General features: G+C 36.1%; 1 protein-coding gene and 1 long non-coding RNA gene across 2 annotated transcripts in view; one reads left to right on the top strand and one right to left on the bottom strand.

The window, feature by feature from the left end:
- The window catches only part of LOC111059764, a 154447-nt gene that overhangs the window by 48735 nt on the left and 80473 nt on the right, over positions 1-25239 (bottom strand). The window lies entirely within an intron of this gene.
- Positions 12528-15204, top strand: LOC111055849. The gene is made up of 2 exons (XR_002606401.2): positions 12528-12681; positions 14993-15204. It is a non-coding gene; the product is annotated as an uncharacterized LOC111055849 (long non-coding RNA).

Below are 25239 nucleotides of genomic sequence, written 5' to 3'. Positions count from 1 at the left end.
GTGTGTGTGTTGTGTGTGTGTGTTGTGTGTGTGTGGTGTGTGTGTGTGTGTGGTGTGTGTGGTGTGTGTGTGGTGTGTGTGTGTGTGGTGTGTGGTGTGTGTGGTGTGTGTGTGGTGTGTGTGTGTGTGTGTGGTGTGTGTGTGTGTGTGTGTGTGTGTGTGTGTGTGTGTGTGTGTGTGTGTGTGTGTGGTGTGTGTGTGTGTGTGTGTGTGTGTGTGTGTGTGTGTGGTGTGTGTGTGTGTGTGTGTGTGTGTGTGTGTGCGCGCGTCTGTGTACACGATATCTCATCTCCCAATCAACGGATGGACTTGAAATTTGGAACTTAAGGTCCTTCCACTATAAGGATCCGACACGAACAATTTCGATCAAATGCAATTCAAGATGGCGGCTAAAATGGCGAAAATGTTGTCAAAAACAGGGTTTTTCGCGATTTTCTCGAAAACGGCTCCAACGATTTCGATCAAATTTATACCTAAAATAGTCATTGATAAGCTCTATCAACTGCCACGAGTCTCATATCTGTAAAAATTACAGGAGCTCTGCCCCATCTCTGCAAAGTTCGATTTGGGTTCCCAATTATCAGGCTTCAAATACAATTTAAACAAAAAAAATTAAATGGAAAAGATTGATCATGAAAATATCTACAATTAATGTTCAGTAACATTTTCACCTAAAATTGAAAATAAGCTTGAAATTGAGAAATGCTATTATTTCAATTGCAAACTGTTGGCAACTGTTGATTCTATTAAATCATTCACTATGAAGAGATAGCAGACTTCGTGTGTCTGCAGCACTATTGTCCTGTCACAGCTGTCTCAGATCTTAGAATAGTAGATTTGATATGCGCGGGAACACTAGCGTCAGGTGATACATTTTCATAACGGCAAGGAAAGTTGTGTGAGTGCGCCACACCAGATTTCTTACTGAGCGTAAAAAACACAATGGAATAGATCAGTAGCGTTGAACGCATCTATTATAAAATGATCATAGGATATAAACACATCTATCAGACCCACGTCACGTCGCCTCCCAATTTGCGACAAGCCTAAAAGGAAACTACCAATCAATAGTGATGGTTAGGCGAGTTCTGTAATTTTCTAGCTCAACTAATCGGCCAAGTTTGGCTTCGGACCATTTGACCTAAAGACTCCTACCACCACCACCAATCATCGTCATCATCATCATCAGCATCATCATCATCATGACTAACCAGCAGACAAACATCAAAGCGTAGAGTTGAGTCGTCAAGATTTGTTGAGGAGAGGCAATTTGCTGCGTTTGCTTGCCGACTACCATTCATCGGTTCAAGGGGAGGATTGCGGCAAGAATTGGGGATAAAGGAGAGGACATAGAGCAAGAGTACTCCATGTCTTATGTGAGAGAAATGAGTAGATTGGAGGAGTAGACGAGAGAGTAAGATGGAGTACGTACACGGGAGAAGAAATTGGGGGAATAGACTTGAGGAAAAGAGAGAGTATATTATTGAGGAAATTGTCGGGAGAAGTGAAAGATGAGTAAGAAAGACGCTAAAAGTGAATGGGAGAGGTGAAAGAAGTTGAATTCAAGAAAAGTAGAAGAGAAAAGTGAATGGGAGAGAAAGAGGTGACATTCATCACACAGGTTGAGAAAAGAAGTGGCAAGGCCTAGGAACAAGAATGAGAAAGCAGCAGGAGAGGCTTGCACCTGAAATGACTGAAGACAAAGCAAATTTGGCTTTGTCTTCAGTCATTTCAGGTGCAAGCCTCTCCTGCTGCTTTCTCATTCTTGTTCCTAGGCCTTGCCACTTCTTTTCTCAACTGTGTGATGAATGTCACCTCTTTCTCTCCCATTCACTTTTCTCTTCTACTTTTCTTGAATTCAACTTCTTTCACCTCTCCCATTCACTTTTAGCGTCTTTCTTACTCATCTTTCACTTCTCCCGACAATTTCCTCAATAATATACTCTCTCTTTTCCTCAAGTCTATTTCCCCCAATTTCTTCTCCCGTGTACGTACTCCATCTTACTCTCTCGTCTACTCCTCCAATCTACTCATTTCTCTCACATAAGACATGGAGTACTCTTGCTCTATGTCCTCTCCTTTATCCCCAATTCTTGCCGCAATCCTCCCCTTGAACCGATGAATGGTAGTCGGCAAGCAAACGCAGCAAATTGCCTCTCCTCAACAAATCTTGACGACTCAACTCTACGCTTTGATGTTTGTCTGCTGGTTAGTCATGATGATGATCGTGATGATGATGATGCTGATGATGATGATGATGACGATGATTGGTGGTGGTGGTAGGAGTCTTTAGGTCAAATGGTCCGAAGCCAAACTTGGCCGATTAGTTGAGCTAGAAAATTACAGAACTCGCCTAACCATCACTATTGATTGGTAGTTTCCTTTTAGGCTTGTCGCAAATTGGGGAGGCAACGTGACGTGGGTCTGATAGATGTGTTTATATCCTATGATCATTTTATAATAGATGCGTTCAACGCTACTGATCTATTCCATTGTGTTTTTTACGCTCAGTAAGAAATCTGGTGTGGCGCACTCACACAACTTTCCTTGCCGTTATGAAAATGTATCACCTGACGCTAGTGTTCCCGCGCATATCAAATCTACTATTCTAAGATCTGAGACAGCTGGTGACAGGACAATAGCGCTGCAGACACACGAAGTCTGCTATCTCTTCATAGTGAATGATTTAATAGAATCAACAGTTGCCAACAGTTTGCAATTGAAATAATAGCATTTCTCAAATTTCAAGCTTATTTTCAATTTTAGGTGAAAATGTTACTGAACATTAATTGTAGATATTTTCATGATCAATCTTTTCCATTTAATTTTTTTTGTTTAAATTGTATTTGAAGCCTGATAATTGGGAACCCAAAATCGAACTTTGCAGAGATGGGGCAGAGCTCCTGTAATTTTTACAGATATGAGACTCGTGGCAGTTGATAGAGCTTATCAATGACTATTTTAGGTATAAATTTGATCGAAATCGTTGGAGCCGTTTTCGAGAAAATCGCGAAAAACCCTGTTTTTGACAACATTTTCGCCATTTTAGCCGCCATCTTGAATTGCATTTGATCGAAATTGTTCGTGTCGGATCCTTATAGTGGAAGGACCTTAAGTTCCAAATTTCAAGTCATTCCGTTGATTGGGAGATGAGATATCGTGTACACAGACGCGCGCACACACACACACCACACACACACCACACACCACACACACACACACACACACACACACACACCACACACACCACACACCACACACACACACACACACACACACACACACACACCACCACACACACACCACACACCACACACACACACACACACACACACACAACACACACACACACACACACACACACACACACACACACACACACACCAACACACACACACCACACACACACACACAACACACACCACACACACACACACACACACACACACACACACACACACACACACACACACATACATACATACATACATACATACAGACCAATACCCAAAAACCACTTTTTTGGACTCAGGGGACCTTGAAATGCAGAATACCTTAATTTTTTTCGGAAAGCAATACTTTCCTTACGTATGGTAATAGGGCAAGGAAAGTAAAAACGTGATCACAGATCTGTGGCGCTAAACGGTTGCTCAAGACTGACAGATGTTACATCTGCTGCTGATATTATAAACAAAACAAGAACCTACCTATTTCATTGTATCATCAATTAAAATGGAAAACCATCAAGTGATTGGAGTTGTTTCAAATGCTTTGGAAGATAACGTTAATAATATTTTAAATGTTATTGAATTTATGTAATCATGCATTTCTCTGCTCCCAAATACATTATAATTGCGTCCATCATAATTTTAAACCACCTCCTATTCAGCCAGGTCTCTCTGTTTACGTTCAGCAAGTAATCGGTAGAAAAGTACGATGAGCTGAGCGAACCGGATATGACGTAATTTTTTTTCCTGATCAGTTAGACCAAACAGTGCTTCGTTCAGCGCCACGTTCACTGACCGATCTCATCGTTCGCTGGCCGATCAGTTGCGTTGAACGCGACCAATGTTCACATTGAGGCGAAGCTAGAAATTTAGTTCAAGATAATATGATCATATGATATGTTAATAGCATACTCAATAAATAGCAGACTCACGTCACGTAATGTCATGTCGCATCTTGGCTCAATTCGACACACGTCACGTTGGAAGTGTGCCAATAGACAAGTGTTTGATGGGAATTTTGACTTCCAACTAATCTAGCTTATGTGAGAGTCAATAGCATGTACCTCCTCTCATCTGTGATAATAGTTCTTGAATCAGGAAGGGAGCGAATTTCAAAGGAAAGAGATCTTTTAGAAACTATCCCAGAAAACCATCCCTGAACTTTTTCATGGCTGTTAGCACAATCTGAGGTTCAAATGAAGGTTGATAAGTTGTTGTATAATAATAGGTAAAAAGTTGACATGTATAATAAATGCGGCTATATCAACTTCTCTCTACTAGTGTTAAACCACAGAAAAAAGCGACAATTTGTTCAGAAATCAATGGTTCAAATTTGATGGTGAATAAATGAGCCTCATGCTTTTAGTGGAACTCAACAAGGAATAGGACATTTGAGTTGATTTCCTCATCAAAGAGTAGGAAAGTTGACTTTGAATTTAGTGAATCACGAATACCTCCAGTTATTGAATCGATTACATTTAGAATGAACAGATCGAATAATAATTATTCGGTCAGAAACTTCTCTTAACGATGGAGCAGACCCCATATCCATAGAGAACCGACGAAAGCCACGAATATTGTGAATTTTCCCGAATAATTTGATGTCATCTCCCCTCTCGTTTGGAGGGATCTAATAACCTCTCCCTCGTAAGAGACGCTCAGTGACTGCTTTTATATGCTCGAAATGCATGTCTGCTCATAATATATTGAGACTTTATTGCATTCCAAGATGACTGAGAGGCACTATATGCCAACTTTCCATCTGCTGTTGTCATACTCACTACAGTATAATATCCTCTGCCTTCTATCCATAAATTAGGCATAATTCCAGCTTATTGCAAACGCAACGGAGAAGATTATCTATATTCCTGGTTGTAATAATTCCAAGCTCTGGAATCCCCACTGTGAAGCTTTGTACAGACTTCTGCGCCACGAACTGGCTAATTTCATCAGCTGATGCTAAACTAAACCCATTATATATGTACCTTACTGTTTCTGTACAAATACAGGTATAATCAGCTGATGAAAATCGAAATGCGCTTGTTCGTGGTGCAAAAGTCTGTAAGCAGCTTAAGAATTCTCATTACAGGAAATCTCTCAAACTGACATTCATAAATTCATCGTATGATCATTTAATTGTATTTGCTTGATATTGTGTAACTTCAGTAGGATAGGCTCTAGAATCTTCATAATTAAGAGAATTCTGGATTTTTTGTATTTGAGAATTTTTCATTCATGAATCTTCATCACCTTCCTGATATCTTATCATTTGAGTAACATTGATTTTTTGAAATGATAAATTCATGAAATGCGCTTATGAATCCATATCAATCTAAATATTTGAATGTATAATAGTATCTGCCAACAGGATGAATGAAAGTGATTCTAAAATTTGGTGTCTAGTGATCTCAGAGAAGGTTCTAAGCGATGTGTATTCTAATTGAAATAATGCTTATCCAAAGATTATTACCTACGTTTTGGTGAAAATACTAAGACCTGACTTATGAGAGAAGTTATGGGAATTTATTGGCACGCCCTGACAGACGAGATTCTGTATCCATAGCAGTGGATGCTTATTTTGAGCACAGAAAGAACACTATTATGTGTCCTTTCCCTATACTTCCACTTTTCAATCATAATAAGTCTAACTTCGAATGACTATAACTATTAAAAGGCTTTCAAAGCTTCTACATACCCTTCCTCAATTGTATGAGAATTCAATGTTGAAATCACAAATCATTTCATAAAATTCTATTCTTCACTTTAATATTCAGATGAAACCCCCTAACAATAACCAGCTTCAACTGCTAGAACCTAGAAGCTATAAGCATCAACAATATCTAAAAGTTCATGAAGACTGGTGAGTGAGAAATATACAATGAATAATAAAAAAGGGCGAAGAGAGGGAGTAGCAAACTCGAAAAGTAAAAAAGAATAGTGAGAAGGAATAAGATATTACATGAATAGAAACGAGGATGCAAAAACCAATATTTTATTTTTGAAACTTCGAGGTGTCGTTTCGGTTTCGGTGAACTAAGAACAAAGTGAAGAGCAGCAGAATTTGAACTATCGAGCTAGCGATTTGATTGGTAGAATAAATTCTGCTGTTCTGAATTTTAGCTTATCAGATATTCATAGTTCAGCAGAATTTGAACTATTGAGCTAGCAATTTGATTGGTAGAATGATTTCTGCTGTTCTGAATTTTAGCTTATCAGATATTCATAGTGGTCTAGAAGCCTAATCAGGTACCTCGATAATTCAATAATTGCGACTCTGATAGCTCGATGTCTTCTTATCGAACAAGGAATATCACCTCTACATTCAACTTTAAAAGAAACGAGTATTGAATCGGAGTAAAATTGGAGAAAAAGAGGAGTTAAAGTAGCAAAAGAGAGTTAGGAGAGAAGGAGGAATAGAAAGATTAGAAGAAGAAGCAGATCGTAAAGTCATGACATGAAATCCAAACGGAAATAAGAGTCTGAGGCATGATAGCTATTGACCGGCGTAAGTGCCGAGAATGCCTATCTGGCTGTGAAACTTGGCAAAATAAAAAGCATCAATTTTATGACCCCACTATATAACAAGTGTTTATGACTTTGATGTGGCTGGAATGAGCTTACTATACGACACTGCCGCTTTGATTACAATACAACCGACATTCTCCTCACTTTAATATTTTTATCGATTGATGCTTTTGCGTTAGTTTTATACATTTATTGCTTTTGTTTTTAGTCTCACATTAAATTGCATTGTAATAGTCCTATCTATAGTCCAATGGTCAATATAGATTACTTGATACGACGTAGTAAAACAGTCAATATTGTTTGCATTTGACAGGGAAACTATGCATTTTTTCAGAGCGGAAATTATGTGTATTACATTTGTAGAAGATCTAGACATCTAGACGCTCCGTTAACCCTTCTACTACCAACGTTTTTCACATACCAAGAGGGGTAACAGCTAGGGTACCCAACAAGATTTCTGTTTTATATGATTATTTCATATTTTTTCCATTAATTCATAGTTCAAATGCATTACAAAATCTATTGATATAATTAAAAATAAATTTCTTTTGTTAAAAAATATGTTTTCCTCCACCTACTGTCTAAAGTACTTACTTTACTTCCTGAAACATAATACTAAAGTGTCACTTTTTCGCTCTCGGTAGTAAAAAACAGAAAAACTCCCTAGGGAGGAAAAGTGACTCCATTTAAATAACATGGGAAGCATCTCTATTTCAAGAACTCACTTCGTAATAGGTTAGAAGGTCTAAGCTCAGATGAGAAAGCGTAATAGAGGTGTATGTCATTGAGTCAACTGAATTCAATACCACAACAAGAAATTTGATCAACTCATGAAATATATGTTTGTATGATATTAATCTTAATATTAGTAGACAATAAAAATTTATACAATTTTAAAATATTTATTCTATTCAAAATACAGCCAACAAATATTTTTGATCTGCAATTCAAATCTGAAACGCGTTATCTGGAGTCAGCCATTTTGGTAGCCGCTCAGCTATATAATTGTAACAACTTTAGCCGATAGATAGCGCAATCGGCAGTGCCAATCAGCCGACCGGTTTTTAGGTTTTAGATTTTAGGTTATGTTGTTAGGAAACATTGTCACCAATACGTAAATTATTGAAATGATTTTATTTGCAGTTTCTATAAAAAAATGTAGATGGAGAAAAAATGTTGTGTACATCACGAGCGAAAAATACTTTTTCTCCCTCAGGAAAATTGTTGCCCTCGGCTTTGCCTCGGGCTTCAAACTTTTTCCCACAGGGAGAAAAAGTCATACTTTTCACTTTAGATATACAAATAACTATTTCAATCAAATACTGACAGGACAAGAGAATTGAGCATTCTATCATATTGTTGTAAGGGAAATGTTGTCAAATAATTAAATTATGGTTACAGAGAAGCAAAATTTCTTAAATTTAGATCTTGAGATATTGATTCAGTTTCGAGAAACAATAACAACAATCTGATGAAACAATCCACGACGTGATTAGTTTTGATAAAATTAACTGCGAAAATCTTATGATATTCAATTTGTTGAGTTGTAAGGGAAGAACTTCGTATGAAATCAGAGTTTCAAAGTTGGAAGATTGATGAAGGAAAGGGTGGAAAAGAGAGCGAGATATCAAGTTATAAGGGAAGTAAAATTAATTAGAAATAAGAAAGTATACATGAAGAAGAAAGAAGGGTAGAACAGAAAAGAGACAACACTCAAACCTCAAACCAACCCATGCAATCGTAAAGAATATCTCAATTCTATATAATAACACTTCAGTGAAGTCGATAAATCAAGCACTGATTTCATAAACAGAAGGTTGAATATCGATGAAAATAAGGCCAGCTATCCAGCGGTGACGCAATTACAACCTGGGGGCGCAATGATCTCTGGAAATTGATTCACCCGCTAGGGTTATAGGTCACTGAGGGAGGGTTACAGGTTCCAACCAGAGGTTAGGGCATTCAAGATGAAAAAGGAAAAGAAAAAGAAGAGGAAGAAGAAGAAGAAAAAGAAGAAGAAGAAGAAAAAGAAGAAGAAGAAGAAGAAAAAAGAAGAAGAAGAAAAAGAAGAAGAAGAGGAAGAAGAATAAGAAGAAGAAGGAGAAGAAGAAGAATAATAATTTTCGAGATATGGTTAGTTCAGAAAAAGTAAAAATGGGAAAAATAAAAAACAGAATATTTTGGCACAGCCAGTATGAACGGAAAATACGAAAACCAGCCAAGGAGAAAAAATGAAAGGGAAGAAGATTAAAGAGGAGAAAAAGAAGCAGAAGAGGGAAAATATGAAGAGAAGAAGAAGAGTAATGAGAGGTAAAGAGAGAAAGATTGAGAGAGAGTTTCAGATAGTGAGAGCCGTCGAAGCACCGAAATTGGATATTGAAACCGAATCGAATCAACGATCCCCCTTACCAGTCGCACCCCCTCACCACTCAGCGGCAACACGATTTATCAGTTGCTGCCGCGTAATAAGAGATGCAACGATATCTGTTTAGCCCTGAGCCCTCAGCCCTGAGCCCTGACAGCTCAGTCTGCTGCCAACGAATTCGATACCAAGCTCATATCCAATTCACATAGGTGGTCATCCATCTAAACTGGAATGCAAGCTTCAAGAAACTGAGACTTGATAATGTGATGTGAAAATCAGTTCTCGAAACAGAAAATTTGCGCATACGCAGTAAATTTTCTTTACGCTCGCTAATCATTCGCGTATGCGCAGAAGAGTTTCTTTACGCTCGCTAATCAGCTGATGATAATCAGCTCGCCAAAAGACAAACCACTCTCGGTCAGATGTTTACCTAAAAAGTCGGTAACTGTACTGATTATAGGCCTACAGCCATTATCTTCAGCCAAATTTTCTTCCCACAGTGGCACATGTTTTCCCTTAACCTGTTTCTATGCTCGATTGTAGGCCTATTCTTTTTATAACTTATTGGATAAGTTTTAGATAAGTTTGGATAAGTTAGATTAGTTTTATTCTGTATTTATTATTTATGCTTAGACTACTTACAATTACTTATGCTTTACTCATACTTATCATCTTTCTTATGTATTTGTGAATTGCATGAACTGTATCTCTCATTTTTATTTCTTTTAGTAACTTACTTATGTGATTGTGAATGGTAGTGAAGACTGTTTTGGGCTTAATGCCTGTAGTCTGTAATAGTTGTTCTGTAATAAATAAATAAATAAATAAATAAATAAAAGAGGAATTATTATTATGGATATCAGTGTATAAACTCCGACAGATATAATTGATTTAACAGGTTTGTGCAGTTGTAGAAAAAATTTTGTATGTAATTCGCGCGTAATGCTTCCTTATCGCTCTTGCCAAATTATCACGCGACGCGAAGCGGAAACAAAACTGTTTTGCGCGAGCGATAAAGTCGCGCATTACGCTCTTAATACATAAATAGCTATTATGTATATGATATTAAATTATCATGGATAATGTCATCATAGCCGAGACATGTCGTCAATAAACTATTTAAAAAAAGGTACTTCGATTTTAATTTTTTATTTCTATTCACTCTCCTAGTATGATCTTTTGATTCGAATTCTACTCTCCCAAGTTTTAATTGTGGTGGAGAGACAAGTGCAAGTGGGAAGGGGTATAGAGGCATATTACTACACTTCTGTTGACTTTGCTTCACTGGGCAAAAATTTTAATCAATCCTCCTTCCATATAAATGATCATGGAGTCGAAAGTGCGACTAAATAGGGAAATTATCACTTCCAATATTGATTGTTGCTCTCGTATGTTTACGAGTCTGATAGGCTTGTTGAATGAAAAAGACTAAGAAATTGTCAAAAAACCACAGATTTATTGATACTTAGAAAGACCAGTTTCGGTTATTACACTATTGTCAATCTCTGATAAACTCAATAAATCTGTGGTTTTTGACAATTTCTTAGTCTTTTTCATTCAATATGAATAATTACCACAATATCAACTTCTCAACTACACAAAAAGTTATTGGGGTTGTCATGAGATGAGACCGTTCATGATTAGAGACAATGATGATCGATTGCATTATGAAAAGCAGCAATCATTTGTTGTCATGACTGATGGCCGATAGCTAATATAGAATGGAGAAATGAACTTCAAACAACTGATCAGATGAGATAACAGATAAGATAAGGATGAGACAAACAAAAATAAGACTGAAGGAGCGATGAACCATCCAACTAGTCTTTAAAGGTCAGCCATCATTTTCTGAGTTTATTTGTGTATGTAAAATCTGAGTTCACAACTGTAAATTCTTGTTGCACAAAATTATAGCTACGATTATTAAATTTTTTCTTAGATTGGTTTGCACGACTTTGCAGATTCCAGATTCACAGAACTTTTGCCTAATTTCAGACTTCTGCTTAGCGATATTCACAAAAATGGATTGCCAATAACAATACAAAGAGATGAAAAGTGAACTCATTGAACTTGTCAAAATTATTCGGCTTCAGTACTCATCTGATACTACTAGAAAATGAGTAAAAATAAATATTACTAAATAAAAAATTATTACTTATTGTCAACTTATTAATTTGAAATTCACACTTGACGAATTAGTCCAGTTAATAGACATAATAAAGGGGATGTGCTTACACTATACGAATTTAAACAAATAAAATATATCAAGTAGCCTACCCTTTTATTTAATCAAGAGCCATTTTCAAGTAGGCTTAATGTGAATACAGTTTATTCTGATGGCTTTTGAAGAGTTCAAACTGGTTGTTATGTGATAGAATAAAAGGGTACTTTATGATCTTTTATTGTGTTTTAATGATTCCAGTAGCCCTAAAAAAGTGAGTAACTTTGGTACCAATAAAATGGTACTACATCCATTCATTAAAGAGAGATATAAGTTGGGTACCCACAAAATTCAACCGTTGATAGAATTATGTACAAGTTGGGAGCGTTGTATGGTGTAAATGCGTTTCTATAGTGTAAACCGCGTTGAAATTGGTAAGAAATACAATTTGCATATCGACTGGAGGCGTGAGATTGGCGTAGCTTGCAAAATTTGAATACTGTGGAAGAAATGGGAGAAACAATGTTGGGGAGAAAGTGAAAAAAGGTTTCAAGGGAGCAAAGCTCGTATTTCATGTATTTTTTGTCGTCAACTGGAATATGTATCAGTTTGCAAGGGTCGTAAGAACCGGCAAATTTGAATTCGGAGAAATGAACAGAATAATTATATTGAATTAATGAATACTGACTGTGCTATATATTGATACTTTCAGATTCTTCTTGAAGCGATTTCAGCGTCAACTTTCGAAGAATTGGATCATCATGAATTGATTGATTCACATCGTAATTTTCAGCTTTACTGTTTTATGCACCCCCTCCCCCACGTCAGTTGTCATTTCAATCATTTTATCACTGCTGACCTTTTCTAGGTCTCTCCACCCGAATTTTAATTTATTTTTAAATTTCTTCCCCCCCAGAATTTCAAGGACGCAGTCTGCGTGCGTCCCTGCAGTAGGTATGATTTCATGATCAATTTCCAAGAAGTTTTTGATACGTGTTTCACAGTTGTGTACAATGTACAAAGCAGTTCCCTAGTATCACGTTTCTTCAGTTTTTTCACAGTTTGATAAGTTGAGAACATTATTTATCACACTCTCTAGCAATCAAAATTGCGAAATATACTCTTGAGGTGACACAAAAGTGAGAATATGAATTATTCTACTTTAAAAAGTCGAAGTTCAAGAATGGAATCATGCTCAACGTCTCGTACCGCCAATTCGCCATACTAGATTATCTAACTTGCCTGTCCCAATATCAGGCTATTAAATTATTGGTTCAGATTGCTTTATAAGTGGAGTAGCTTGAGCAGATATTCATATTGAGTAGGATTCTCTGGTGTATACGAGATCAGGCACTCAGCTATAACCACAATTTTCCGTCATGAGCTTCAAAAAAATATTCTATGTAAGTACAATTATTTATGCCATGCCAAAAGCATGCACGTTGTCGTTCAAAATAGAAATATCTAACAAACTTTTTGAATATCTATAAACACAACTATTTTATAATATCATAATGAATGCGTTATGATTATAATTCTAATCAGTTGTGAGTTCGAAGATTCCATTCCCACAAGAAGAAACCTCTTCTGGCAAGATTGATGTCCAATAAATCAAGAATGGAATCATGGTCAATGTCTCGTACCGCCAATTCGCCATACTAGATTATCTAACTACTGGTCCATCAGTTTTCAAATGTGTATTTTACCATAGTAGGTTGGTGTCTCAGACGTTTGCACCTGTTAAGCTGCGTTTACACCGGAGTAAATAACACAAGTTTTCAACATTTTTGTTATTAACTGGTGTTAATTACAAAAGTCATTAACATCGTGTTGAGCTGCGTTTACACCGGAGTTAATAACATGATTTATTAACAAAAGCTATCAACTTGACGGAATCGACAAAAAATTATCTTAACAAAAGTTAATACTTCTAACTGTTTTTAACAGAAAATTCCTTGTTATTAACAAGATTTATGTTATCCATCGAGAGTCGGTAAAGATCAAAGGGAATGTGTTATATTAATAACAAAAGCCTCTTTTATCGCATTAACTTTTGTTAATAACAGGTTCCTATCTTCCCCGCAACTCCATCACCCAGCATCCCTACCCTTAGGCCAGTTATAGAATAGACACGCCCTAGTATATTCATACTGAAAGTCGATGAAGCCAAAATCTACTGCCATATCGCCCCATCGTGACGTCAGCATCGGATAGAAAACTTTTCTGTAGAGTTTGTTTACATAGTTTTCCATAGCAGATTGTGTCTATTTAAGCGAGAGCGCAGCGGGAGTATACCATTTTCATAAATAATAATTTACTTCCATCTGAAATAGACACAATCTGAAAGTTTTCTATCCGATGCTGACGTCACGATGGGGCGATATGGCAATACATTTTGGCTTCAGAGGCTAGACTTCCCAGCGTGTCTATTCTATAACTGGTCCATACCCTACAACTACAGCTGCAGACGAAACACGTGACAAAGTTATTAACTTTATGTTGAAAACAAAACTAGCAGCCAAAAGAAAATGTTATTAACATTTATGTTAAAAACTTTTGTTCTCAACTCTGGTGTAAACACATTAAAATTAATTACATTAGATCAGATGGAGTTCATTATGTTAATGATCACACCTGTTTCAATTTAAAGTATTTTGAAGACAATTTTTTGCTTTTTATTTCGGCTTTTATATATCATATGAATACTCTCGTTGAATGAAATTATATGAAGTCAATTATATTGATAGCAAGATCTTGTTAATAACAAGGAATTTTCTGTCAAAAACACGAGTTATTAACTTTTGTTAAGAGAGATTTTTGTCGATTCATTCAAGTTAATAACTTTTCGTTAATAACTCGTGTTATTACCTCCGGTGTAAACGCAGCTTAGTGGGACTCAGTTTGAAAGATTCGTGAAGCAGTACATCAATAAAATGACGACCCAATACGGTACATTTTTATCTCTCAACCTTGAGGGTACATATCCTTATATGTTGTTTCTCAGCAAACCTTGTTTTTTGTTGCTCAGAATTATTATATTTTTAAATGGTGAACTTTTCTTTTGTCGTTAATAGTCATGACAACATTGTTTTCTCAAAATTAATTTTTTCTAAAGGGCAGGCCACCAACTATTGAAGTTCATTGCATCTTTAGTCTCAACTCGTATCATACTTCATAGCCAAAAGCTTCAGTCTAAAGCCGTGTCCACACTGAACAAATGTTCAACAAACATGTTTGTTGAAAAAGTTTGGGCCAATTTTATTATGTTTGACAAACAATGATTGCCCGTGGCAAGTGTGGACGCATCACCAAATACAATAAAATATTTGTAAGAGGGAAGAACAGGTTTTATGTTTTACAGCTGTTTTACAGCTGTCAACTCTGGACATGTTTGGAAAAACAGTAATTTTTTGTTTGACAAACAATGATTGTCCAAACTCTTTGAAAGTTTTGTCCCTGAGGTCGTCAACAAACATTTTCCGAACATGTATGTCAAACATTTGTTCAGTGTGACTCAAAATTCACATCGGTTATCGATCTAAAAATAACAAAAGAAGAAAATTATGCTTTGCCATTCACAATATTATAGCGTTTTGCCATTTTAAATATTGCATCCTACAAACTGCGTCACTCTCTATTAGCATTACCACTTATTTATTTATTTATCACATTGTGTACAAATACTTATTCAAGAATTCCAATTTCATTTTACAGGCTATTTTCATCGTAGCCCTGACTACTCTCCATTCAGTTACAGGTCAACCGCCCATTCGACCGCGTGGCGGCAGATCATGTTCGAGTAGGAGCTGCTGAGTGAGGAAAATAAATCTCATAGTGGTTGTTAAAATTTCTAAAACTAACTAAATGAGGGTCTTCACTGTTTGTTCATGTTTTTGAAGGAAAAATACACATTTTTCAAAAGTTGACATCGTTTTCATTCTATATTTATTGCAGTTCATCTTATTATCTTCAACCAAAATTGTATAACCCAGAAATATCAAACATATAACTCGATATAAAGGTGCTTTCAAACTTGAGCGCCACGAACGTATTTCATTATTAATCAGCTGATGCTGATCTTACTTTCTCTGTACGATTAAAGTTATAATAAGCTGAACATCAGCTGATGAAAAGGGCACTCGGGCATGACACTAGTTTCGCGTGTTCATGGCACTTAAGTCTGTACGTAGCTCTAGAACTTGGACCAATACTAAGCAGTTAAAGTAACTTAACAGGAAAAGATTTGAAAAATTACAAATTCTACTCCACACAGCTGGACCGTTCAGATCGACTGAAGTCGGCCCTCTCCGACTGCTTTCTCCCTTTCACTAAAGATATTTACGACTGCCTTCTTCCTTCCTCCACAGACAAAAGTTTCCTGCAGGCGAAGATGTTTCCTGAAGTAATAGAATGTGAGAAGTCAACAAGTCAACCTGATCGAATTTTGTTAGAATCTTCATAATGTTAGGTCTTGTCTGTAACTAGTTAAAATAGCTATAATACCTTTCACCTCTCCATTTAAGGTATCATAATGAATATTATATAAAAAGTATTAAGTAGTATAATGATCAGGTATTGGAAAAATATATTCCTTATTGACATTTAAAGGTGCTATCTCTCTAATCGTATTCCTATAATAATATTGAAGCCGAATAACTTGAGGCGTTTTTTTTTTTTTGAAGCCTCGTAAGACACCACTCAGACCTGAGACCTGAGATTCCTGAGAGCCTAGACAGACCTGTCTAGAAAGACCTGAGATTCCTTGACAGTTCAAATTAAGCATCAAACTCAAAATTTGATGATTAATATGCTAAAGAGCCGATAGAAAGCGAAAACGGCTGTAAATTAAGTTTTGTAGACTATTCTTGGAAACCTTGGAGATCGTTTTTAGAGCGATATCATATTGAACATTTTTCAGGCTTTTCAGACTAGTCAACAGGGCAGGAAGCTCTATGATTCGCTAATTGGGTTGTCGTTCAGAGAACAACTGATGCTCTTCAGAGTCTAGAGAAATTACAAGAACCAATTTCCTCGCAAAAATCATATCCGCAGAGCATAGATGACCCCTTACTCGTATTTCACGGGTGTGAAAGATGTACAATACAGACCGATAATCACGTTTATCGAAGCAACAACTTCTAGCATTAGAAGTCTTGAACATGCTCGCTAGGTCATAATTCCAATTCGTCTTTACTTTCAGCAGATTGCTGGTAAGGCAGATTGCTTATATTTCCAGACTTATATAAATTGATTCAGAATCTTATGATATGTAACTCGAGCTATTAGAGATATTGGAAAAAATTATGTTTATACGATATATATATATATATATATATATATATATATATATATATATATATATATATATATATGTGTGTGTTTGAATACTCAAGTATCTGTTTCAAAATGCATTTCTTGTTGAATGAATTCTCATTTCTATATACATGAACTAGCCGTCAGGCTCGCTTCGCTCGCCATATCCGTCTAGCCAGGGGGCTCCGCCCCCTGGACCCCCGACTGGATCGTCCAAGAATGAGATAAGCAGGCTCGCTTCGCTCGCCTGCATTTTTCATTTGAGCATTTTTATCATATGTTAGGACAATCCAGTCGGGGATCCAGACTAAACGTCTGGCTAAACGGATATGGCGAGCGAAGCGAGCCAGACGGCTAGTAATATAATATTCCCAGGATTGAAGTAGCAGTGCACAATCAATTTTCCCGCGATAAATGCATTTAAATCTTCAACTTGGTGCCAACCTAACAAAGTCAACTCAACTTAATGCCAACCTGACAAAATTATTAATTTAGTTGCCAGTTAACAACTGTTTCGAAGAGGTACTCTATCTAGATTATAGTTCTATAGTAACATATGATATGGAAATTTCAATTATAATTAAGAGATTGGGAGAAGAAGAATATACATGGTAAAACGCGAACTTTAAACCCTTAAAAACAACCCTTAGAGTTAAAATATTGCCAAAAGATTTCTTAGTGCGCCTCTAAAGGGCCAACTGAACATACCTACCAAATTTGAACGTTTTCGGTCCGGTAGATTTTTAGTTATGCGAGTAAGTGAGTGAGTGAGTGAGTGAGTGAGTGAGTGAGTCAGTCAGTCAGTGAGTGAGTGCCATTTCGCTTTTATATATATAGATAGAATCCGTTAATTGAAAATTTAATGAATCTATAACTCTCGACTAGTTACAGTATATTGATTGGAATTGTAGCATTTTTACTGAATTACAACTCTTGATAATATCTTCATTTATTTCAATTTTCATAACCTCATAATGAAGTTTCCTTAATAATTTCTCACTCAACGACGAACACAGCAAGCGATCCACATCACATCAACACAACATTTCCACGGAATGTCTCCTCACTACAAAACAGAGCGAACAAGAGAGTGAGCTATGGTAACATTCACCTCATACTGTCAGCACTTGTTGAATGGGGAAGCATTCACGCTATTTGTAAGTAGTACTGACAAGCAGCCGACCTGAAATAAGTCTGTTAGATCCACTTCAAATTGTCAGCAATAATTGAGTTGGGAGCATGGATGTTATTATAGGTAGTGCTGACAAGCAGTCGTCGACCAGACAGCTCCGGGCTTTACGGTTGCAAGGCAACGGAGTACTTTGCATTATCCCAAATACAAAACCTCTCTCAATAGACGTGGAATGCTGTAGTCCATTATTTCAAGTTGCAATTAACAGCTGGAGTGGGACAGGGAATGTGATAAGGAAGTTGCGAGGGGGCGAGTTGAGTCTGAAGAGGGGGTTGGTGAGAAAAGGAGGTCGATAAGGGGGTACTGGAGAGATAAGGGGGTGTTTTGGACTGGAAGGGGGTGCTTTGAACATGGGAAAGATGAGGGATATTGAATGAAAAAGACTAAGAAATTGTCAAAAAACCACTGATTCATTGATAATTAGAAAGACCGGTTCCGGTTATTACACCATTGTCAATCTCTGATAAACTGTTTATACCACTGATTTATAGATAATTAGAAAGACCGGTTTCGGTTATTACACCATTGTCAATCTCTGATAAACAGTTTATCAACAGTTTATCAGAGATTGACAATGGTGTAATAACCGAAACCGGTCTTTCTAATTATCTATAAATCAGTGGTTTTTTGACAATTTCTTAGTCTTTTTCATTCAATATGAATAATTACCACAATATCAACTTCTCAACTACACAAAAAGTGAAAAGATGAGGGAGTGTTTTGGTCAGGATAGATTCGGGGGGATTCATGAGAGATGAGGGAATTCTTGAAGAAAATATAGATGAATTCAGAAAAGGTTGGGACTTGAAGGACTCACTCCTCGATGGAATAAGGGTGGTGGGATAAGGTAACGGGGTGTTTTGACACGATAGAAGAGAATAGGACAACTGTGGGTGCTCGGGCAATATAGGAAGCCTGGAACTGATGAGGAGGTAATGAGGGATCGATTGGTGTGGGGGTGATGGGGTGACAAACCATGAGTACAGTCCATTTTCTCGAGCAAAGACAAACCATGGTGTCACTGGAATTGCAAGGCGTTAGCACTCTTGACACAATGCCCCACTGCAACCCAACTAATGTCATTATACCGTTCAACCACCTCCTACCAGGATGGAATTGCCTGGTAGAATGAATAAATCGCCTGGTAGAGTTCAACGTAACTCCTCACTGCCGCGATTAGTGCTTGTTCAGTGAGCTTCACCGTCACATCCCTGCTCTGCCAATGCTCCTCCCTTGAAACCTTCTCTGTATCCCCCTTAACAACAACCTTTGACGGTTTATTTCCCTCACACGGGATTACCAGTCCGCTTTTACATATCGTCAGAAAAGGCTCTCGTGCTCCTAACAAGTCACTCGCTCGCTTCTCTCTCCAGCATGTGTTGCATCGTAAAACATTGTCGTCATGAGCTGAGGGATAAAGAGTATTGAGATGAGAGCTGACATCACTGGGTTTATTGTTGCAGATGGCATGCCAGTTTTAGATCGATGGATTATTTATGTCAGGGAGAGCAGGTGGAAATATCATTTTCAATCATTCGATCAACCTGAAAAATGTACTATTTATACAATCATTGTGTGTAGTGTCCTAGTTATTTCGCTTGAATTGTTCATTGAATGACACTATTTGTTCTTAGGATGAATTTATTCGGGGCTACTTATTTCTATTTATAAAATAGTAGACTATTATAGTACCCTTTTTTATATTTGTGTTTTTAATCTATTATTTCAAAAAAGTACTATAATACTATTATATAAATAGACACTATATGTATTGTGAATGTGATGATAAGTAACTAGTCTTTAAAATTATATTTAGAGAGACTCGCTTCATACTGACAGCATTTATTGTGAAAAATGCTCCTAATTCAATCAAATGCTGACAGTTTGAAGTGTTATTATTGACTGTTAAGATATCAATGGCTTATGAAATTCTTCACAAACATTCTTGTTATACCAAGAATAATATTATGATTGTGTCTCAATATCAATTTTATATAATTCAAGTTCCTGTTGCTATTGAAACTCAACTGAACTGAGTGTTCTGTAATAAAAGGAAAAATAGGTGTTCTATAATAGGATCCCAAGCTTAGTGCTCTACGTCTTCAACTAAGTTGCTTCAAGTGTCAAAACTGAGTAAATACTTGGAGAGAATGAAACCGTTAGTAATCTGTCACTTTTATTCTTGAAATGTATTTTGAATGGATTGAGATTCCCAACAATTTATAATATACGATAATGAGAGAATTCTAGTCAAAATGTGAGAAATCTATCAAAATTAGAATAGAAAATCCGAATGAGAGTCACAGAGTATCCTTTATTATTGTTAAACCAAAATCCAAATTAAATGTTGTATATCACCCCGAAGACTTCTGCTACTGCAAATATTGACAACAGGGTAAACAGCTAGACAGAAATTCGAATTAGATTTACAGCATTTTATTTGGATTTTCGTTCAACAATAATTATTAATTCGTCAGTATTTGAATAAAATGCAATATCTTAGTAATTGCCTCTGTATTCTTAAACCTTCAATCCAATGTGTAGTAATGTGCTACCTGAGCCAGATTCATCATTTTACGGCCCTCAGGCCAAATAGTTTTCCACCTCATAGTCTGGTTGGAGATACTTCCTGAGAGTTAATATTGGCTAATAATTGATAATAATTTTGTGTTATATGATCAATAGTTATTTAGCTTATGACATCTTATGAAAGTATAGCTTATTTTTCAAGATGAAATTCATCCATTGTCAGTATATTAGAACTGAAACAACTACGTACATTGAACTCTAGGTTTAAAATACTAAAAATCCATCCCTGTCAGCATTATTCTCATGTTTCTCACATAATCCTCTGCTTCCTCTGTCAACACAATAAAATCCTTGACATTTCCTTGGTATGATTCACCTTGACAGTTTCTCACTATATTCTTTACTTTCTGTCGGGCCTCACAGTAGAGATATTATGATTAATTATATGTTTATATTTTTCACGAACGCTCTCCGATACAAATACAGTAGTTCACTGCATCCTTGATTTGAAATCAATATTGGAACGAATTTTGCGAATTGGGTTGAAAAATAGTACAAAAACTATTCTTTTCCTAATGAACTTCAAAATAAAATCTCTTATAACTCCGATTTCACAATCGATTCCATTAAAAAAATGGAGCTATGACTATTTATTTTCATTACCGGATATTATAATTTTTCTCCTTACTTTAACTGGCGCCCATAAGCCCTGACCTACCAGGTCTGCTGGGAAATCAAGTTCGGTATGCTAGATATTTGCAATATTCCAGAATGAACATTATTATTTCAACGAGCAGAGATAAGGAGAAGAAGGAAGCTGTTTGAACTCTCTCCATCATTTTGATTTATTATCAGGTCTATCGAGAGCCGAGCGAGCTTCAACCTGACTTTAAAAAAACATATTTTGGAACAAATGACTGAAACTGTCCGGCCCTAGAACGATCACATGACAACCATCCCTCACCCATTCCACCAATATAAACCATTAAACCATGTTATAGAACGAATTGTATATATATATATATATATATATATATATATATATATTATATAAACTCATGTTATTTCAATTATCCACTGCATACTGCTGTATATTACTGAAATTTGATAACCCTGATCTACTTTCAGCCTACTTCATTTTATTAATCAATTATTTGATCCTATATCTACCTATATAATTATTTTACTTTATCAATTTTCTGTTTTTTCTCTTCAATATTCATATTGATTGAAACTTTTACAATATTTCCATTAATAAATAAATCCTTAGTTTAAATAACGAAATTAACGTTTTGGTAGAGAGTTAGTGGGGAGGATATTTTTAATATTCTTCCCAAAGAATGGACATTGATATGTCCAAAGCTCCGCCAATTTATGTAGATGCATAACAATATGATTATTATCTATAGTTATTATATTACAAATTGCTTTTCATATAATATACAGTTCAATAGTTATTTTCTTAGTCTATATTATGTAAATTCATCTATAACTTTGCTGTATTGTAAGCTATTGTATACAAGTGTATAAGCCAGTATATATTGTAATCTACATAAATAAAGTACTCAATCAATCAATCAATCATGTCCAACAAGACCAATATCATTCATCAATTGATCCCAAACATATCATGATTGTCATTATTTCATTTTAAAACTGTCTTGAAACTAAAACCACTCCAGTAATAGAATACTCTTCCTACCACATCGCTGGATATTGAGAGTATCACAATAGAACCATGATTACTTGATTAGAGTTGTTATTCAGGAAGGGCTGGTGAGAGCATTGTCACCGGTTACGAATTAAGCATTTCAACATTTACGGCAGTAGTACTCATCGCCCCAAGTTAGCAACTTGAAACGATTCATAGAACCCATCATTCATTAGAGGCAAGAAGAAGTTAGAACGGCTTAAAGTTGACGAGAATGCAAAACTAATTCAAGTCAGCTGCAAAGATGTTGAAAATTTCATGTGAGTGGCGAACTTCGCTAACAAGATCTGCTGAATAAGGGAGAAAATTAATACGTTACGATCTGTGAGAATGGCTGAGCAGCGACTTTGAGTTGGCTCTTCAACTAAGTCAACTTTGATCAAGTTTTATGTAATGAGGCAGTGATACTATTATAAGAGTTTTGCGCGGCGGAATTAATGAAGCGGAAATATTATCCCCTGCTTAAAATACTGAGGGGACGGTGGATGAATTTCCGAATTGAGTAGGGAATGTCTCCTACTAAAAAGTAACACTCCGTCGAATTTCATATTATTTTTACATGATTTTTTTAATTATTTTTAAGTGTTTGTTCATATTGTCAAGTTCTTACTTTGATTTATATCAATCAATCAATCATTTATTTATTTCCAAAACATACATGAAAATGTACATGAAAAAGTCAAAAACTAAAAATTAACTAAAATAAATAATGAATCCGTGGTCTATAATTATTGTGAGTAAAATAATTTCTCTCTCTCTAATTTGTATAGAATAAAATATATCTTCTTGATTGTATAAGATGTTCCTATTGCATAAGATTATTACTTGTGCTCAAATTGTCACTAAACCAGAAACGGAGTGTCGAAATGGGAACTCTTTTCAATTGCTCAACAGTTATACATGGTTTCATCATCGAATAATCTTAACTTCACATTATCATTGAAGCTTTGGTGGCTAATTCAGTTCAGTTGGAACGTAATCGTAATTTCAGCTTTGTTGAAACCATCCCTCACAGCTATTTCTATAAAGTCAGTTCCTTCTGAAATATTACTCAGCTGCAGTTATTACTATATCAGATAAAGTCAGTAGAAATTACTTTTCCTACTACTATAAAAATATCCAAGTTCTTGCTTACGTGAAATAAAGCTCCCACTATTGTTTTTACTAGTCCTCGTTTTTTTATTCTTCCAGCATATATGCTACTTTCTGCCACCCTTTCTCCATCTTCCTAATCTTCCTCCATCCAGCTTCACCTCTTAATTTCCGCTTCCTTCCGTTTCCCTGTTCTCAGATATCAAGCCACATCCTTCCAACGACAGCACAGAGACCAATTTGAGTGCGGAGATTCTCGAGCAAAATGAGGTTAAGCAAAATGAAAGGACGGTCGGGAAAGACGCCCAAGAGACAGCGTGGTGTCTCCTCTACACTCATCGTGTATTTTTCTTCTTCTTCTGTTTCCTCTTGTTTGTCTCCCACCTCTTCTTCTCTTTTCCTTATTCTTCTTCTTCTCTTTCTTCTAGAGGTTGCTGCCTCCCTGACGTTGTAGCTCTGTGTAGCCTATTCAATGTGCTGCCAGGACTCTTGAAGCCTCAATTGACTCCATATAGAAAGGATACATAAGAAGGACACATCCAAAGCAGCAACGACCAAAAAGGTCAGAGATCGTCAGCGTCACAGTAGCTTTCAAACAGTATCACGTCCTCCACAATTCAGTTCCGAATCGTCAGCATAGATTGAATGAGGGGGAGCATTGATGATATATTTATGAAGGAATGCTGACAGATCTTCATGATACTCTTCTGTTGACCTGATGTTGAATTTTAACAATCAAATTCAACCAATACGATTTGTCAGGAAGAAGAGAAACATAAATTTTCTCATGTACTGACTCTCAGGAATATAATCATCTAATTAGTCTCAGAGTTAGTATCGATGAAAAGATTATCGTCTCAGACGATTTCAGAGAGTATCGTCTGAAAGTCATAATAGAGTATTTTATTGTTTTAAAATAACAATGGCTGGCTGAAGTCTGGTGTCAGAGTTATGTAGAGAGCCACAGATTAATTCCAGAACCAGGCTGGAAGGGAAAAAAGGATGTAAAGTATAAAATGAGTAATGGAGAGAAAAATACGTTGATGTTGTCGATATTTGTTCAAAATTAATTCACATTACAGAACTACGTTTTATTGACCGAACCGAAGTGAGGTCTAAGATTCAAGTCGACGGTTTGGCATTTCTCTTAATGTTTAAATGTTTATATGTTTTCGCCACACTTGGATGTAATGAGCTGGTTTACGTGCGTCATATGGAGGCCGAAAGTGATTGTTTTCCGACCAGGCCGGTAAAACTGTACGGCCCTAGGGCTGTAAAATGACCTTGAATAACAGCTGATCGTGTCCGATCTCACAAAAATCATAGAGATAATCTCATAACGACTGTAATAATCTATATAATTATGTATCGTGAATCGCGGTATAATGTCTATAATATATTTTATGAATTACTGTTTCATAATTTAATATTTATTATTGTGTTTTTGATATCAAACAATAGAATACGATGATATCTCCATAGCCTCAATAATATAATGTTGGCTGCATTGTCCATTGTCAGAAAGGTACGTATCGCAAGTATTTAAAAGTGAAGAATCTAATTTGAAATCAAAGTACAATAATTGTATCAATATTTAAAAGTGAGGTGGAGTAATAATTGTTTCTTATTTATTATCGAATTCCACTTCTTAATGCAATACAATCAACAATAATAATAGGAAAATACAGCAGAGATCTAAAGTTTAAGGTAAGCCTACTGGTGAAACTCAGCCTTGACTGAAAAATTCCTAGTAATTTTTCCGTAATTCATTATTAAAACTTTTAGATAATTTTTCTTTAATATCAAACCATATAGAGAAAACATTAGGCCCACTCAAGATTGAATCTTCGAATGTTTTCTCTATGATTTAACTATTTTCAGAGCAATATTTTGTTGTGAAAATGCCGGCAAACTGGCTTCAAGTTTGCCGCTATACACTATATTATAGTAGCCTACATACGTTACCTGACTTACAGGCCTCTTCGATCAAAAATAAGCAATGGCCGAGAGCGTAAAGGCGTAATACATCAGAACTCAAATCTCAGTGAATTACAAACATGATCTAGGTTCGAACCCTCGGTCAGTGACATTTTTTTTTGTTGATGAATTTCGACTTTTATTAGC

Source organism: Nilaparvata lugens, chromosome 6, assembly GCF_014356525.2.
Source record: "Nilaparvata lugens isolate BPH chromosome 6, ASM1435652v1, whole genome shotgun sequence".
Taxonomy (NCBI): domain Eukaryota; kingdom Metazoa; phylum Arthropoda; class Insecta; order Hemiptera; family Delphacidae; genus Nilaparvata; species Nilaparvata lugens.
This window is presented reverse-complemented; position numbering and strand designations above follow the sequence as displayed.